Source organism: Rhinatrema bivittatum, chromosome 1 (genome assembly GCF_901001135.1).
Source record: "Rhinatrema bivittatum chromosome 1, aRhiBiv1.1, whole genome shotgun sequence".
Taxonomy (NCBI): Eukaryota; Metazoa; Chordata; class Amphibia; order Gymnophiona; family Rhinatrematidae; genus Rhinatrema; species Rhinatrema bivittatum.
In genome coordinates, this window is record NC_042615.1 from 230,580,706 (window position 1) to 230,600,096 (window position 19,391).

Below are 19,391 nucleotides of genomic sequence, written 5' to 3' on the forward strand. Positions count from 1 at the left end.
TTTTGTGCCTGACTCTGTGGTGCTGATATAACTTGGCACCTTTATGACATCATCATTGCTGGGCTACTAGTGAATGCAGGCAGCAGCAACTCTTCTCTCTTCTTTAACAGCTGATGCCGGGGAAGAGAAAGTACCCAAACAAAAGAGCAGCATGCTGTCTTTTCCCAGTCCTGCATCTGCAAAGCCCAGGTAACTTTTATTTAATAAAATTTTTTAACCCGCTCACAATTTCATGAAGCTCCCTGGATACAGCTTCCTTCGGTATATGATTGATATATGAAACAACCAATTGGATTGACAACATTCATCAAAATATAGTGTATTGGAAAGAAAGACGTTGCCCTCATTTATTTTAGCACATGTGTTTGTAAATATTTTAAAAATATATCATTATTATTGATATATCTTTTTTACCCAGTTGCTTTCATTCTGCCGATGTAACAGATGTGTGTTCTTTAAGCTTGGGTTTTCAGTCATGCTTCCCATAGCATGCATGTTGCCGCCCAGTTTGCATAATGCAACAAATATGTTAAAATCCATACAGCAGCATTAATGATAATTTGCCAGTCCCAGTCAAATGGTTATTAGTTAATATATGAAATATAAATGTTTAATATGATTATCAAATGAAAACATATTGCTTGACATAAATCCAATACAAATTCCATCATTTATAAAAACCTGGAATTAGGTGAAACAGTTCAGGCTTGAATGAATGGGCGTATTCAGGAATGTTTTCTGGTGTTGTTCAACTTTCTTCTTGGACCTGTTCCCTTTATTGAGGTTGCTGGGAGGATCCCTCTACAATCCTTTAATGCCATCGTCTTGTAAGATGAATTAGTGTAAGCAGCCAGGTTTTGTAAATTGCAAAACAGTCTCAATCATCAGTATTTTCAGTTTATTTAATAGATCTTTTTCTTCACTGTTGTTTTTCATTTTCTAATTTTGGAAAAAAAAAAAAGAGAAGGGAGAGCAAGTAAGAAAATGAAATTTTCACCCTAGTGTTGTTAGGTTTTTTCTCCACAGGAAAACATTGTTTACAACCATAAAGCCATTAAAAGCAGAGGACCCATTTCTTTCAAGTAGTTTGGATAAAGTAGTGTGGTTGCCACGTTAGCTCACTTCGCACATATTCATAACGTTTAAAAGATCATAAAGTAACATTTATTATTCAGAATCTGAAGAGTTTTGCTCAGCCTTATAAAAAAGAAACATTCAGTATCCCCTTCCTTATGGTTCCTGATCCAGTCACACTAAGGGACAGTGGCAAAAATGAAAGCAGAACTCAGGATCTCAGGCTTTCTCCTGACTTGTAGATCAATGCTCTGACCATCAATTCCCTGCTCTCTGAACACAATTACTGTAGGCCCTCTGCTCATACTCCTACCTTCTGATTGTCCAGCAAAATCTCCCAGTCTTGGCTGAACTAATGTCATAGCTGCCACCACCACAGGGCAACAAAAAATATAGCTTTGCCTCTGCTGAGTAGCAATGAAGAGGCATCAATCAGTGTGCGACCCAGGAAGAGAAAAGGAGCTGCAGCACAGAGTGGAGACTTCACCCTAAACTTCCAGCTTTGCCTCCAGAGCAGTGCTAGAAGCACCAGAATGAGTAAGAGGCTACCGCTTCCAGTTGGGGTTTCAGAGATATGAGGAGTGGGGAGCCTGGGGGTCTGAGGGCTCCAGCATATCACATAGTGGTTGCAGGTGAATGGGGGAAGGAGGAGAGTGGATTGCTGTTTTTGCCCAAAATAGGGAAGGAAGGAGGGGGCTCAGCTTTGAGGCACTAGCCCACACTACTATGCATTTTTTTTGCAATGGTGGGGGGGAGGGTCGAGCAATATGGCCCCAAAAAAGTATTCTTGAGGATAGGGTCTAGGGGATTGGGCCTCAAGGCCCCAAAAGTTTTATTTTGTTGTTTACGTTTTGCTCCCTCTTAAACAGATATATTTTAAATATTTTCAGTTTAGTGGCAAGTTACCTTTTAAAACCTAACCAGTTTTATTCAAATTTAGCTGGTTAGATTTTTAAGTTATCCAGGTACATGTAGTTGGATAACTTTAGGAAAGTATATTAAGTGGACGTTTATCCCACTGAAAATTTGGGACAAGTTATTAGCTAACTTTAGCCAGATAACTTATCTGCTCAACGACTTACTGAATATTGGCCTCCCATTGTCTCCTTCTCTTCCCCACCACTGCCTCTGTGGCCACTGCCCTCCTCACATTGCCCCAACTCTTCAATGATGTCATCAGAAGAAAAGTCACATTTGCTAGTATGTGTATTGTATGTGATAATGGCAATGAATAGTGATGACTCATAGCATTGAGGGTCACCCTTTGTGACCCCTTAAAGGTACTACCTATCACAGCCTTTTGGTTGTGTATTGTATTTTGTATATGAGCAGGGATGATTCTATCATGAAGTAGGGTGAGGTGGCCACCTCAGGAGGCAAAATTTTGAGGCGGCAAAAAATGCCCCAAAACACTTGTCATGGGCTTGGACTAGTGAGCCTTGGGATGGTTGACTGACAGGGCCAAGGCATGGTACAGAATTGTGAGGCAGAAATGTGCTCAGGCAGGCAAGTTTGAGACATGCGGAGTCCATTTAGAAGCCGAAGACAAGCAAGGATCTGGGCAGGCAGAAGAGCAAGGTCAGGAACCAGGCTACATCTCAAAAGGATGTCAGAATCAGGAACAGCCAGAACGCAGACTCAGAACCTGTTGCTCAGACACCTGCCCAGAAGAGTGAGCTTCCTTTTATGTTAGAGCAGTGCTGATGTCATCAGTCCATGCCACAAGAAATTCTGGGAGCTGGGCCTATAAACCCGGTGAGTTGCTAAAGGCTCTTATTTGGAGCAGCAGAATGCAGCAGAGGAGCAGGACACCGGGAGCCATGCTAGAGGGGCCCCAGAACCATGGTGCTGGGCCCAGAATCATGAAGTACAGGACACCGACTATGGTTCAGCACCCTGTGGTTGGCAGCATGTTACAATACCCCCCTAAGTCCCCACTCAGAGCCCCTTCCAAGACCCCTTTTCATATGCTTATGAAGAAAAAGGTGATGAAATCTCTTGATCAGCAGCAGGGCATTGAGGTTTTCCACTGGTTCCCATGACCTTTTCTTGGGACCATAACCCTTCCAATTGACCAAGTATACGTTTGTTTCTCACCACCTTGGAGTCAATGATTTCACTGATCTCAAACTCTGCATCAGGGGAAAATGAGAAGAGAGTGGAAGTTGACTTGGAGTATCTGCTGCTCTTGCTCCTGGCTAGACCCATACATCCTGCCTTCCAACTCCATGGCTGGCCTCCCCAGCAAGACGAGGCCATCTGCCAAGCCTACCTGAATTCCCACTTCGCTCCCTTATTGGGCTGTCTCCTCTGAATGTGGCAGAAGGCCATGCCACAACGCTTCTGCCGTCTGCTCTCTCTCCCTGTTTTGGGAGAATGCCCACCGAGACTGCAGGGCCCTGCATCACTTAGGGACCATGAGCACCAACTGCACCACTCTTAAAGGGCCAGTGACAGGAAGACCTCAGAGGTGCACCCTGATGACATCATCATCTCAGCTCTATAAAGGGCTGAGGCAGAGACCTCTCGAATGCCTCAGCAATGGGTCATCTCCTTAAAGAAGTGCATTGCCTCAGCATTCCTGGTTCCTGATTTCTGTTCCTGGTTCCTGATTCCTGCTGTTTTTCTGAGTTCCTGTGTCTTGTTCCTGGTTCCATTGACAGTCTGGTTCATCTTGCGTTCATGTCTTCCGGGTCAGACTTCTTCATCTGTCTTCAGTGTCCCTTCCTGCTCCTGTGGTTCCTCGTCCTCCTCTTTATTCCGTGTCTCTTTGGCTTGGTCTTCTGGCTTTATCGCGGATCGAACTTCCGGCTTCAACTTTGGATAGGACTTCTAACTTGACCTAGGATTGGTCCTTGATACTGCTTGACCTCCACCTGCGACTGCCTACTGCCTGTTTACTGTTATTGACTGAACTCTGCCTGGCACACCCTCTGCCTGAACCTCGATTCTGAGAGAACTCTGCCCACCTTGACCACAGCCTGAACCTGACTCTGATTGCCTGCCGCCTGCCTTGACTGCTGCTTGTCTTGACTTGACTTTCTCTTACTGTGCTAGCCTGCAACATCTTCCATATGACGGATCTTCACCTCCACAGAGGCCCATGCCTACGTCCAGCTGGCCCCGGCACCCAAAGGCTCAACCTAAGGAGAACAAGGGCTGGTATTGGTGAAACTCCGGTTGGGCCTCTGCTTCAGCCATCTCCACCTGCCAACAATGGGGACCTGCATGGCTCATTCCTGCAGGTTGCACCAATACCCCCTGAGCCCAAGGGTCTACTTCTGCAACAGAATCTTCTCTTTGTAGATCACCGGGCTAATTTGTCTTATAATCTAATAAGGTCCAATAAATCTAGGAGCAAATTTGAAGGAGGGTACCTTGAGTCAGATATTTCTACTGCTGAGCCAAGCCTTATCTCCAGGAGCAAATTGAGGTGCCAATCTATGCTTCCTATCAGCAGTACCCCTTTCATAACATTCAGCTGCTCTCATGAAGAGAATCTGAGTATTCTCTCAATTTTCTTGCAAATTGGAAGAGAGAAGAACTGCCACTGGAGTCTCTGTGGACAACTAACAATATAAGAAATGTAGGACCTTGTTTATGAAGCAGCCTAATCACAATAAACAGGGCTGCTCCTAAAAACTGACCCAATTTAATATATTTGTATATATTTTTTAAGGTTTTTTTTAAAATCCAAAATCACTTAAAACAAATATGTCATAGTCCAAAATCAACGTAGAGATGTCACTTGTGAATCACATGGGACCCAAACAAACCATTGGCTATTTTATTAGCTATAATTCAGTCACTCAATGAAAAAAGGTACTTAACTGTATATTGCAGAAACCCCAATTTGGTGTCATGTTTTGTCAAAAACTGCCTCAGGGGGTCTATTGCAAAATCCTTGCTGAGTCTCACATGCCAGATCCAGTCTGAATTAAGTCTATTTTTCCAGGGTAATCTCTTTTTGTTTTGTCTCTATTACTCCCAGTATATAGAGATTGTATCCTGGGCATTTTGTTTTTGTGATTAGCTAGTCATTACCTACTACCTAGTCATTTTGAGTGGCCAACTCGTAGACTCTAAGGAAGGTCTCTAGAATCTGGTTAACCCTCTCTGTTTGGCCATTGGATTGGGGATGATAACTAATGAGAAAGTCTAATGTCATGTTCAACCTTTTACAAAGGGCACACCAAAATCTTGATGTGAATTGTACTTCTAGGTTGCTGATGATATGTTCAGGAAGCCCATGTAACTGGAATATATGTTGGAAGAAATGGTTGGAAAGGCTTAGGGCTGTAGGTAGGGTTGCAAGAGGAATAAAATGGGCCATCTTGGAGAATAGATTGATGACTACCCAGATAATAGTGTGCCCAGAGAGGAGTTGATCTATAGAGAGATGAGCCCAGAGTTTCTGGGTGCTGGTAAGGGATGGAATAGGTTCAGCGAGTGTTGATGAGAGGTCCTATTTTTCACACAATTAGTGCAGGAGGATACATAGTCATGCAAATCCTTAGCTAAATTGGGACACCAATAGTTGTGAGAGATGATGTTTAAAGTTTTTGCAGACACCCTGATGACTAGCCAGTTTAAAGTCATGGGCCCATTTTAAGAACATAAGAACATAAGAAAATTCCATACTGGGTCAGACCAAGGGTCCATCAAGCCCAGCATCCTGTTTCCAACAGTGGCCAATCCAGGCCATAAGAACCTGGCAAGTACCCAAAAAACTAAGTCTTTTCCATGTTACCATTGCTAATGGCAATGGCTATTCTCTAAGTGAACTTAATAGCAGGTAATGGACTTCTCCTCCAAGAACTTATCCAATTCTTTTTTTAAACACAGCTATACTAACTGCACTAACCACATCCTCTGGCAACAAATTCCAGAGCTGAGTAAAAAAAAAACTTTCTCCGATTAGTTTTAAATGTGCCCCATGCTAACTTCATTGAGTGCCCCCTAGTCTTTCTATTATCCGAAAGAGTAAATAACAGATTCACATCTACCCGTTCTAGACCTCTCATGATTTTAAACATCTCTATAATATCCCCCCTCAGCCGCCTCTTCTCCAAGCAGAAAAGTCCTAACCTCTTTAGTCTTTCCTCATAGGGGAGCTGTTCCATTCCCCTTATCATTTTGGTAGCCCTTCTCTGTACCTTCTCCATCGCAATTATATCTTTTTTGAGATGCGGCGAACAGAATTGTACACAGTATTCAATAGGGATGTGCAGACAAAAAGTTTGAGTTGATAAGTTGATAAGTTGAAGTTGAGGGTCGATTTCGTTCAATATGGACATATGGAGAATTCCATAAGTTGAGGGTCTGTCCATATGTTCACCGGTTCCCTAAATAAAAATTTAAACCCCTCACCCTCCTTAATCCCCCCCCCCAAGACTTACCAAAACTCCCTGGTGGTCCAGCTGGGAGTCAGGAAGCCATCCCTGTATTCCTTTGCGAGGCCTCCTGACCCCCCCAAGCTGGCCAAAAGTTCCGGTTGGGTCCAACGGGGGTCCCGGAGCGGAGGCGCCGAGGAGCATGTGACGTCCGCGTCACTCCGACGTGACGCCGACGTCACGTGCTCCTCGCAAAGGAATATAGGGATGGCTTCCTGACTCCCCGCTGGACCACCAGGGAGTTTTGGTAAGTCTTGGGGAGGTCAGGAGGGTGGGGGGTTTAAGTGTTTATTTAGGTTCAACGTATTCAACATAGCTATGTTGAATAAGTTGAAAATCGCGATGCGTTGCGCATCATCACTTTTTTAAGTTTAAAAAAAAAAAAGTTGCGTTTTACATATGCGTTCAAAACGAATGCACACCCCTAGTATTCAAGGTGCGGTCTCACCATGGAGCGATACAGAGGCATTATGACATTTTCCTTTTTATTCACCATTCCCTTTCTAATAATGCCCAACATTCTGTTTGCTTTTTTGACTGCCGCAGCACACTGAATCGACGATTTCAATGTGTTATCCACTATGATGCCTAGATCTCTTTCTTGGGTTGTAGCACCTAATATGGAACCCAACATTGTGTAATTATAGCATGGGTTATTTTTCCCTATATGCATCACCTTGCACTTATCCACATTAAATTTCATCTGCATTTGGATGCCCAATTTTCCAGTCTCACAAGGTCTTCCTGCAATTTATCACAATCTGCTTGTGATTTAACTACTGCATCCAAACCTCATTGACTTTCTGTCAATGAGGTTTGGATGCAAAAGCATTTCCTGGAGGGGTTCCAGCTGGTACAACAGGACTGACCACGATAATCTTGGCCAAGTCAATGAGATACAGAAGATCACTGGAGATAGAGTCAAAAGATCTAAAAAGGGTATCAGCTTTAACATTTTTCCAGCTGGCTAGTAGGTTAGGCAAAAGTTAAACCTAGTAAAGAACAAAAAACATCTGGCTTGTTGCAAGTTAAGTCTATTGACAGTTTGGAAGAATATCAGATCTTATTGTGAGAGAAGATGGGGAGGGGATGCAAGGCGCCTTCCAATAGGTAAGCCACTCTTCCAAAGCTAATTTAATGGTGAGCAGCTCTCAATCGCCAATTCCTTAATTTCTTTCTGCTGAGAAGAACATTTTAGAATAGAAGATACAGATTAACAATTTGCCACTATGGGAGGCATCGACTTCCAGGAAAAAAGATCATGTGGTGTCAGGTCTTTGCAGCACCGGTGTGGAAAGGAAGGCAGATTTCAGGAGAGCAAAGGCTTGCGTTCTTTCAGGTGACCAGTCTTTGGTATTACCCTGTTTTAGTAAGGGCATTGATAGAAGCAATAAGAGTAGAGTAATGGTGGATGAACTTCCTACAATTATTAGCAAATCCTAGAAACTGCTGGATCACCTTGAGACCCACTGGCTTGATCCAATCCATAATTATCGATAGCTTGGAGAGGTCCATTTAAAAGCCCTGCACAGAGATAACATAAACCAGAATGCAAGGAGGAGGAGGCAGCAGCAGAAACGTACCTGTGGGGGTTCCTGCACCCCACCCCCACCCTATCCCCATGGGCAGGAAGAAGAAGAGCTATGTGAGGAGACAGTGGCAGCAAAGCAGCAAAAGGGAGGGGAGGGAGTATAAGAGAGAGAGAACCTTCCCCTCAGTATAGCTTCCCTTCCTCTCCTTGCACCTATCCTCACTTCTTCTTCTTTGTCAATAGGAAGGGAGGATGAATGAGACGGGAAGGGAGAGGGTTGTAAGTGAGGGGAAGGGAAAGGAGGAGGTGATCCTGGGAAGTTGGAGGGAAGAAAGGGGAAGGAGATTCAATGAGAGGGAAAAGAAGGGAGGAAGAGTGAGGAGAAGAGAGGTGAGTGGGAGAGGAGGGAAGGGGTGAGAAAGGAAGAGAGTGAGTGAGAGGGGAAGGAATGGAAGGGAATAAGAAGGGAAGGGAGAGGAGGGAATGGGGTGAATGAGGGGGAAATATGTGAGTGAGGGGAAGATGAAAGGGTGAGTGGGAAGTGGAAAATTGGATGGAAGAAAAGGAAAGAAAGAAGATGTGAAAGAGAAGGGAGTTGAATGAGAAGGGGAGGAGGGATGTGGTATGAAGGAAAAAAGAAGTGGGGGTAGGAGGTGAGAAGGAAAGAGAAGGGAAGGAGGATGAGTGAGAAGGGGAAAAGAAAGGGAAAGGAAGGAAGGGATTTGAGAGTGAGCGAGTAAATGAGAGGGTAGGGAGGGAGTTATGAGTGAGGGGAAGGGAGGAAATGTGCCTGGGAAGGGGGAGGGAAGGAAAAGGCAGGGGGTTGAGTGAGAGGGGAAGGAAGGGGAAATGAAAGGGGAAGGAAGGAGATGGGTGAGTAAGGAGGAGAGGGGTTGAGTGAAAGAAAAGGGAAAGGGAGAAGGAGAGGGGAGAGAGAGAGAGGAGAAGGAAGGGTCATCAAGAAAGGAAGGAGGAAAGGGAATGGGGTGAGTGAGAGGGAAGGGAGGAGGTGTGAGTGAGGGGAAGTGAAGGGAAAGGGGAAGAGAGAAGATGGAAGTGAGATAGAAGAAAAAGAAGGGAGGAGGGAAGGGTGTTGAGCGAGAAGGGGAGAAGGAAAGAAAAGGGAAGGGAATGAGTGAAAAATGGGAGGGAAGAAAAGGAAAAGGGGTTGAGTGAGAAGGGAGGGGGAGGAGAAGGCAAGGAAAGGGAAGAGGGTGAGTGAGGAAGAGGAGAGAAAGAGGGAAATAGAGAGGAAGCAAAAATGCATGGGGAATGAGGTTGGGAGAGAGTGCAGTACTAGTAGAAGAACTTGGCAGACTAGACGGTTGCCTACAGTGCCACAGTTTTTGGGTGGCATAGCAGTGGCAGGACTGCGACAATTACAAATTCTTGTTCTTCCCACCTGCATGGACCCAAGAGAGGAAGTTCTATCAAGTGCTCATCTCCTGGACTGCTTTTCTGGCTATCTATTTATTTATTTATTTATTTATTTATTGGTTTTCTATACCGACGTTCATAATTAAATATCACATCGATGTACAACTTATTATGTGTCCTATTAAAAGCATTTAAAACACTCAATAAAAGGAAATGCTACTTAATTATAAATGCACTATCAAAGCATTTAAACTCAAAAACAATAAAAGAAATATAAAATTCGTTAAGAGTAAAAGTATTACATAGTCTTAAAAGAAAAGGGCTATATCCCAACTAACACCTGCGTACCTGTGTTGAGCAGATTCCTCCCACCACGCCCCTGTGACATCATCTGGGCGATGACCATACAAGGACTGCAGCGACGCCAAAGGGGTTCACTGCCTCAAACTCCACCAGTTCACTTTACCATCAAGTGATCTCAATCTGCTCACCTCCTGGACTGCTTTGCCTGCTACATCCCAGCTAACAACTGCATACCTGTGCCATGTGGGTCCTCCCCCCCCCCCCCCCCCCCCGCCACACTGCCTATGATGTCATCTGGACGACAGCCATACAAGGACCGCAGTGATGCCAGAGGCGCCAAGCGCCGGTGCGTCACATGCCGAAGGAGTGCAACAAAGGGGCACGCCCCTTTGTTCGCCCCTTCATTTGCCCTGTGTGCTTTTCACTAGCCTCTCCTTGCCCTTTTGACTATTTTTCATTAGCTTCAGTTACCCATCTGAATCCTCAGCACTTATTTTTTTATAGCCTATCATCATGGAAAACACCACTATAACTGGTCAAGGTAAATATGGCTGTCTTAAACATTTAACCTGGAAACCCAGAAATATTTGCACAAACTCCCTGGTCTCCATTATGCCAACTGTTTCTACAATAGCTTTAATATTCTCTACTATTTCAAATCTTCTATGTAATGCTCAATCGATTAGGAAAAAGACCCTCATTATTCATGACCTAATCACAAGACACAAACCTGATTGTTTCTTAATTACTGAATTTTGACTCACTGACCCTGATGCTGTTACCATGAACAACATCTGCCCTAATGATTATGTGGCATTCTCTGAACCTAGAACCAACCGTAGAGGCGGCAGTTTGCTTGTTTTAGTTAAATCATCTCTTTCTCCTTGCAAAAACTCTTTATCTCCTACCTATCCTTTCGAGATTCTTCTGGTCTCTACCTCCATCATTAACATCGGAGTAATCTATTGCCCCCCCCACCCGGCCTCTTGCAATCCAATTTGTCTCTTTTACTTGAAACCTTATCAACCCTTCCAGTAGATCTCTCTCAAACTATTCTCGCAGGTGACTTTAATCTTCACATTAACTCTATTCCTCAAACCCACGTTGTTACCTCTTTTCTAGACACCATGGCAGGTTTAGGCTGGGAACAATTAATTAATGTTCCAACCCACAAACTGGGCCGCTCGCTCTACCTTGCTTTCTGCAATCCTCTCTTTGTCTCTTTAATCCCTAACAAGCTCTTTGTTCACCCAGTACCTTGGTCTGATCATTATCTTATTTCTCTCTCAATAAATATACATCGCACCACTCCCTCCGTTAACTATAATAAAATATTCACAAAAGGAAAAAGATATGCAGTGATACTTCCATTGAATCATTCATTCCCAACATGCCCACTTCGCTTGCGAACAACATTAACAACACTGTTTTTGACTGGAACTCAGCTATCATTCGTACTTTAAATGATATTGCCCCCATTAGACCTTGCTTAGTAAAACCTAAACCTAATGCCCCCTGGTTCTCACCCTCCCTTCAATCCCACTCTAAGACAACACAAACAGCGATGGCTTAAATACCACACACCAGAAGCCAAAGACAAATTTTTCTGCTATTTATGTATTTATAGAAAGGAAGTTAAAATTTCTAAAAAAAAAACCCTTTTTATGCCAAAAAAAAAATCTCTGCTGCAAATGGCAACCTATCCATGCTTTTTAACATCGTAAAATCTTTTAACTTCTCCTTATCAACATCCATTTACATTGGCTGATTCCACTCTATGCAATAAAATTGCTGAGCATTTTAAGAACAAAATTAGTAAAATATCACATGAGTTTACCCATCTCCCCCTTCCAAAATTACCTCCCCCTTCCACAGATCATAACTGGTCTTCCTTCAGTCACATTTCTACTACTATATTAACAACCACTTTTCAGAAACTGAAAATCTCTTCTTCCCCATTCAACCCTCGTTCAGGTCACCTCTTAAAAGCTCTGAGTGAGGTTGACAATCCTTTTCTCTGTCAATTAGTGAACCAATCTCTTGATTCAGACATTTTTCCCAACATTCTCAAATACACCTCAATTCTTCCAATACAAAAGAATACATCACTTGATCGATTGGATCTCAACAACTTAAGGCTCATTCCCTCGCTTACCTCTCTTGCAAAACTAATCAGATCTTTGTCTTACACCAATTCACTGAATTCCTAACTGACATTCTTCACCTGAATCAACACGGCTTCTGAAAAGGCCACAGCATAGAAACACTTCTTCTATCTTCCTTTGATACTCTTCTCCATGGCATTGACACTAATACAAATTATATTCTTGTATTCCTTGATATTTCTACTGCTTTCAATACCTTTGATCACCAAATTCTTCTTTCTGGCTTACAATCTATTGGACTTTCAGCCACTGTCCTCAAATGGTTTGAATCCTATCTCGCCAATCATCCTCAACAAATTAACATTGGTCCACACAATTCTAAATGGTATTTCCTTTCTTCCAGTGTACTTCAAGGTTCCTCTCAATCAGCTATTCTATTTAATGTCTATTTACTACCTCTCTGTCACTTGCTTTCTGGACTTGGTATTCATTCAATTCAAAATTTATGCAAATGATATCCAATTTCTGGAACCAAACAATTCCTCTTGGTTCAATACGCTTTCTATAGTAAGTCTTTATATAACGACAATCAATACATGGTTATCTCATAACCGTCTTAAACTCAACACTTCCAAAACCGAAATTTTATACTTATCCTCAATACTTCACTCCTTCTTCAAACTACATGTGCTCAAATGCCTCCATCCCCTTCTTTTTCCCCATGACTTCTGTATGGTTCTTCAATCATTAATTATTTGGGCTTGACTATTGCAATGCCTTTATCTTGGTCTTCCTGACTCCTCTCTCCGGCCTTTACAACTGATTCAAAACACAGCTGCCCATGTCCTAACTGGTTCTTCCCTGAAAAATCCCATAACCCCTGTACTATATTCCTTATACTGGCTTCCAATCAGCTTCAGAATTCAATATAAAATCCTATCCATTGTTCACTCACTTATACACAATCCGTCCTCTGGCTATGCTCCTCTCTTCATATGACAAACCCAATAGACATTTCCGGTCTCTAAACAAATGTCTTCTTGTCTTTCCATTCATTCACCCAGCTAGACTTGACATCACCAGAAATTGATCCTTTTCCGTTGCTGGTCCCTCACTTTGGAATTCCATACCTGATTCCTTATGTCAAATTACAAACTCTAAAGATTTTAAGAAAATATAAAAGCTTATCTATTCTCCAAAGCCTTCAACTCATATATCTCACAACTTACCTAATCATTTTCAGTCACAGTCAGTCTCTACCTTTGATTTTGTTAGTTACTGTTTTAATAACTGTTTTATTTATGTTTTATTATTTCTGTATATGTTTTAACTGTAAACTGTTTTGACCAATTTCATTGTAAAGGCGGTATATAAATAATTTTAAATAAATAAATAGAATAAATAAATAAATGGATGGGAAAGAGGAGGCACAGTTGCTGCAGCCATAAGGAGCAAGAGCAGCATCAGCCCATGCCCCAAGAGGAATAAGTAAGTAGCCCCATCAGCTGCATGGGCTGAGTATACAGGCTGTTGCAGCTTGTGTGTTCCATAGAGAAAGAAGTGTGTGTCTATGTGTGTGTGAGCATGTGAGAGTGTGAGTGAGCCTGTGCTTGTGAGAGAATGAAAATATTTTTGTTAGTGTACATATATGAGAGAGATGACAATATCTATGTGCAGCTCCCCTTCCCCCCCCTAATCCACAACTAGAAATCAAAAGTTCCCAGGCATGGAGCGTGGGGAATTTCTTTTATCCTTCTCAGTTTTAATTATTGGATGCTATTTCATGTATCTGCTCATTTGAAATATTTTGACTTTTGGAAACATTTAAAAAATATTTATGAGTTTAATAATTTAATGCTGTATTTGTCAGCTGTTGTGAAATATTCACTTTATTAGTATATTTTTACTATAATGATTGATGCTTTATATTTCTTGATTGTATCATCTTTTTATGAGGGATGACGATGTTTCTGTTTTCCATTGTTGCACTGCATACAGAGTATGGTTTGTTGTGGTTTCCAGTTCAGTTTTTGTCTACATGTTTCTGTATGAACTTTGCATTCTTTTTATTCTGTATTTGTAAAGGTCTATTTGTGTTCTGAATGTGTCCAACATCAAGTATTCTGCTACCTTGTAGTTTCTGTGTAGAGATCTATAGAAGCCTAGCTTGTTCTGTTTTCCTAATAGGAGGTGCATTTGTGTTTTAGAGTCTGGTGTAATAATTACAGTGTTGCTTTTCATTGAAAGGGTTGTTACTGTTTGAATACTGACAGTTAATGCTGTTTTGGTATGGGAGGTTTACTATATTATAATTTTGTAATTCAGTTTGCACATGGCTTTCTGAGGACCAAGCTCAATACAATGTACAACAGATCTAATACCATATAAGTTCAAAAGGTCTTTTTTGCAAGATTTTCTACTTGATACCACAACAGCTCATGTAAACATAATATACATGTTGTAAGTGATGTTTTTACCTCCAGAAGACTTACTTTGAATACCCCTTTTCATATAAAATATGTTATTATAAATGCATCATATTTAATTGTGGGGGTGGAGGTGGGGGGGAAGGTTGGGGGCATGGGCATAAGGCTGCAAGTTTCACCTAGGGTGCTCAGTATCCTTGCACTGACCCGCAGAGAGTGTGTCACACACTGACCCACGCCATTCACCCATCTCTCACTTACCCATGAGACAAGTGCTAGGGAAGGGTGGGAAGCAGGTGGCTGGCAGTCTATCTGCCACTCCTCTGGGAAACCTTACCCTGCATCCCCTTCCCCAGTATTTCAAATTGCCAAAAGGGTTAGACTCCAAGGGAGACCATAAGAACATAAGAAATTGCCATGCTGGGTCAAACCGAGGGTCCATCAAGCCCAGCATCCTGTTTCCAACAGAGGCCAAACCAGGCCACAAGAACTTGGCAACTACCCAAACACTAAGAAGACCCCATGCTACTGATGCAATTAATAGCAGTGGCTATTCCCTAAGTAAACTTGATTAATAGCCGTTAATGGACTTCTCCTCCAAGAACTTATCCAAACCTTTTTTGAACCCAGCTACACTAACTGCACGAACCACATCCTCTGGCAACAAATTTCAAAGCTTTATTGTATGTTGAGTGAAAAAGAATTTTCTCCGATTAGTCTTAAATGTGCTACTTGCTAACTTCATGGAATGCCCCCTAGTTCTTCTATTATTCGAAAGTGTAAATAACCGAGTCACATCTACTCGTTCAAGACCTCTCATGATCTTAAAGACCTCTATCATATCCCCCCTTCGCCGTCTCTTCTCCAAGCTGAACAGTCCTAACCTCTTCAGCCTTTCCTCATAGGGGAGCTGTTCCATTCCCCTTATCATTTTGGTCGCCCTTCTCTGTACCTTCTCCATCGCAGCTATATCTTTTTTGAGATGCGGCGACCAGAATTGTACACAGTATTCAAGGTGCGGTCTTACCATGGAGCGATATAGACCCACCCTCTTTGCCTTCTCACTGATTTAACCTGCACTGCACCTTGGAGGGGATGTCATTTCTTTCCTCATCTCAGGCAGCAGATTGCCTTGAGCAGCCCTTGTACACGAGTGCCATTTCCATTGCTTGGCTGGGCGTGACACCACTATAAAATCTAATCTTTGTTTCTATATTTATTTTGCACTGTTTAGGTGTAATTGGCTACATATGAAGGCATACAGTGTTTCTGTTTCCACAGCCTCTGCTAAAGACATATCTCCAAGGTCTGACTGGTTTTGATAGGTGATTTCTTGAGGCAATTATGTCACTAGCCTGTTGTCAGCACTAGGGAACAAATTCTGTTCCTCAGTCACTCCCTTGTGATCATCTGGTGTTGCGATGGTGGTCTCACCTGGTGCGGTGGAGGTGGGGGTGAAGTCGGTAGTGGACGTTCATTCATTGTGTGAAATGTCACATTCTGTATGACTGATTGCGTAAGGGAAGGTCACAATTCAGGTTACTCATTGCTTTACTGGTAAAAACAGATAATACGTTATCTGTGAATTGTCTTGACAGCATTTCACTCACACCCACAATTTAAACAGAGACTTTTTTTTTTATTGTGTGTCTCCCTAATTCTGTTTCCATCTGCCCTGTGCGGGATATGTCAGTACCCATTCAGGCAGCAGCAGTGATCTACACCCCCAAACAGGCATCTGCATGGGGCAGCCCCAGTAACTACGAGCAACATCTCTCCAGTCATTCCTTCTCCCTCACCAACAAACACACACTGACAGTGAGCAGAGTCTGTCACCCCTATTTATGTTCCCTTTGCTGAGGCAGGAATCAATAGTGTGATAGATGACCAATAAGTGATTGTCACTGGAAAAAAATACACTTTCTTTTTTAAATTGTACATAAGCCTTAAGTTGTCACCACATTTCTGCTGGATTTCCAACATCCACTGTTCAGTGGATCTATGCAAAATCATTACATTTTCCCAACTTTAAAATCTAGCGCACATCCACCTGCTTTGAGTTGGAACTAAACCAGCAGAGAATTTGAAAACTATCATCAAACATAATGGCAGAAAGGCATCAGGCAAACTTGTGTGTGCTGACTGTAAGAGAGGCTTCTACATTTCATAAACCCTGACAAGGATTAACTGAATATTAATGCTGATATAAGTTTTGACGATGGTTGGGGGGGGGGGGGGGGGGGGTTTAATTAAGTCAAAGGTGGGAAGTGCTAGTTACCCTGTGTGGCTCATGAAACAAGAAAAGATAGCACAAGGTAGCTGGCATCCTGCCTACATCAGAAAGCAGAAGTCACAGAATAAGTAGAGCGAGAGGCAGCTACTCTTCCACTGCTTCTTTGAATTCACCATCTTAAGAAAAGATCCCTTTTCTACAAAAACAAAAGAAGCGGCTGCTTTCTGTTGAGCAACAGTGCCACCTACAGGCCAGCATCTGTCATCTAATCTCATAGCTTTTTAACTGAAATCAAGTAATCATAAATATGAGAAGTCTATAACTATTTTTGTTTGTTAGAAACCCAAATCCATTTGATTCCAAAGGGTTAAAATCATCCACATCTGAAAACAGCCTGGAAGGCAGGCAGATCACAGGGAAGTTCAATACAGAATACCACAGAAATGGTGCATTTAGTGACATCTCACAGCCTGCTCACAGGAAGAATGTCACAAATCACACAGGTGAATAGTTTACAGATGTTGTTTCCTCTTTCTCATCTGTTTTGATTGCAGAATTCAGACTGTTAACAAGCATAGAGACAGGTTCTGACCATGACAAGACTTAATTCCAGACAGCATTGTTAAGTGGAAACTAAGCAGCAGCAGTAACAGTACCATTTAAAAAAAACACCCACATTTTTACAGAAAGAATCCAGAGCTCAAGAAACAAGCAAACCTGGATTCGCAAGCAAGGGTTCCCCCACAGATCATTCCATTCCTGACTCCATTTTTCTCCCCATTCTCCTCACAAACATCTCAGTCTAGCATAGTCAGCAAACCTGTCCCACCTGCAAAGAAAAGTTAGCCGTGATCTATGAGCGTCCGTGAGAAAGGCATTCACGCTAGCAGCACAAAGCATCCAGTGTTTGGCTCCCCAGTCAGTCCAGTGCAATAGAAGAGAAGGAAAGAGCTTCCAGAAACTCTTTCCCCCCCCCCCCCCATCCCCTGCCCAGCGGGGTCTGCATGGAGCGCTATCGGGAAAGGAACAGGCCTTCTCCTGGCAGACCCCAAGTCTTGAAGCATGAAGAAAAGGATTTCATTTCAGAGTTTTCTCTTTTTGAGAGTTTGCAGCACTACATGCATTTAGTAAAATATCTCCTAGAGGAGCATTTCAACCTCAGCATTTTCTTTTTTATGACATTCTTCATTTAGTGGACATTTTCCTTAAATAATGCTTAATAAATATTAAACCAAATTTTACTTGGAGGAGATATTTGGTGAAATATATTAAACTGTTCCATTCCGCTGTTGCTCTCTTTTTAATACTATTTTCTGTTCGTAACAAGTAGCAGGTTAGAGGCTCTCTTATTTATTTAGTTAGTTTGTTATTTAAAAGATTTCTTAGCCGCCCTTCCATAGTTCAGGGCAGGATCCAATACAACATACACACTGATAAAAATCATAGAAACTAAACTACTGTACATATAAACCAGCTCTCTTGTGCCTATTTAAAACTTCATCATCTGATGGCACTATTATGCACAGAAAAGGAATTTCTCACCAGAAAAAACAGCAAAGATTTGTAGAATTAAAAAACATCTGGCAATTGTGTGATGGAACAATGCATAATAAACACAAATTTTGGAACTGGTGGTATATGTTCCATTAAAGGATAACATGGATAGCCTTAACCCAACCTCTCTCAGCCTACTTCACCTCTCTCCTGTCCATCTTCCAACTTCCATCCAGCACCTGAAATTATGAAGGAGTAGGATCTGATTGCAGAACAGTAAGGGCCATGGGTTTATTTGTCAAATATAAATCAAAAGAGGCAAAATCATTAAACATAACATCAGATAATAAAGCATTGAACTGTCTCTTACATTTGAGTCTTGATTTCTGACATCATATCAGGTGGTTGTGTCTTAGCTGTCATTATACGCAAAAGAGTCAAGACAGTGAATTTAAACTGTTTTAATTCTATACTTAAATTCACTGTATTTATTAACTCCTCTTCATACTGATATTTTGTTGTGGAGGTGAACCCTTGGCCCAGGTGACATTAGCGCAACCCACAGGGAGGAGCCCTGCAGAGCTGGTGAGAGCAGATGCCCAACATCATCAATATCAGCTCTCGTTCCCCTTAGGTTGAGCCCTCAGGTGCCAGGGCCGACTGGCCTTAGGCGCAGTCCTCTGGGGAGAGAAGAATCCATTTTTGAAGAGGTTAAAGGCCAGCAGGAAGAAGACAGAGTCAGTCCACACAGAAGTCTGGGCAGGCAGCAGAGACAAAAGCAGGTCGAGGTCAGGGTGGGCAGCGAACAATGTGATCAAGAGGCAGTCCGAGGTCAGGGCAGGCAGTGAACAACGTGGTCGAGAGGTAATCCGAGGTCAAGCCAGCAATCCAGATGAAGACGAGCCGAGGGTCCGAGCCAGGGTCAAGCTGAGGAGACAATCCAGGAACAGGAGGAAGTCGGAACAGCAGGAAAACACTGAAGATGGACGAAGACCACAGGACAAGGACTCAGGAACTCCAAAGACACAGGGAGGATGCAGAAACATGAAGACAAGGCACCAGAATAAAGTCAGGAACAAGAACCAGGAACCTCGTGGCAAACAGCTACTCTGAAGAGTTTCACCTATTACCGAGGCGTATGAGGCAGGGCAGAGAACGCCTTCAATAGCAGAAGGCCTATGACATCATCCAGAAGCGCCACAGTGGTTTTCCCGCCGCGGGCCCTTTAAAAGAGCCCGAGCCATGCCCTCACCATCCATTGCTCCTACCATGTGACAGGGGCCAGCCAATGGCACTGATAGCCCCTGTCACATGGTAAGGGCAAAGGGCCATCAGAACCATTTTGTTTTCTGGCAGCCGACGGCCCGAGAGCAGGAGATCGCTCCTGGGACCCCCGCTGGACCAGCAGGTACTTTAAGTAAGTTTTGGGGGAGTCGGGAGGGTGGGGGATTCAAA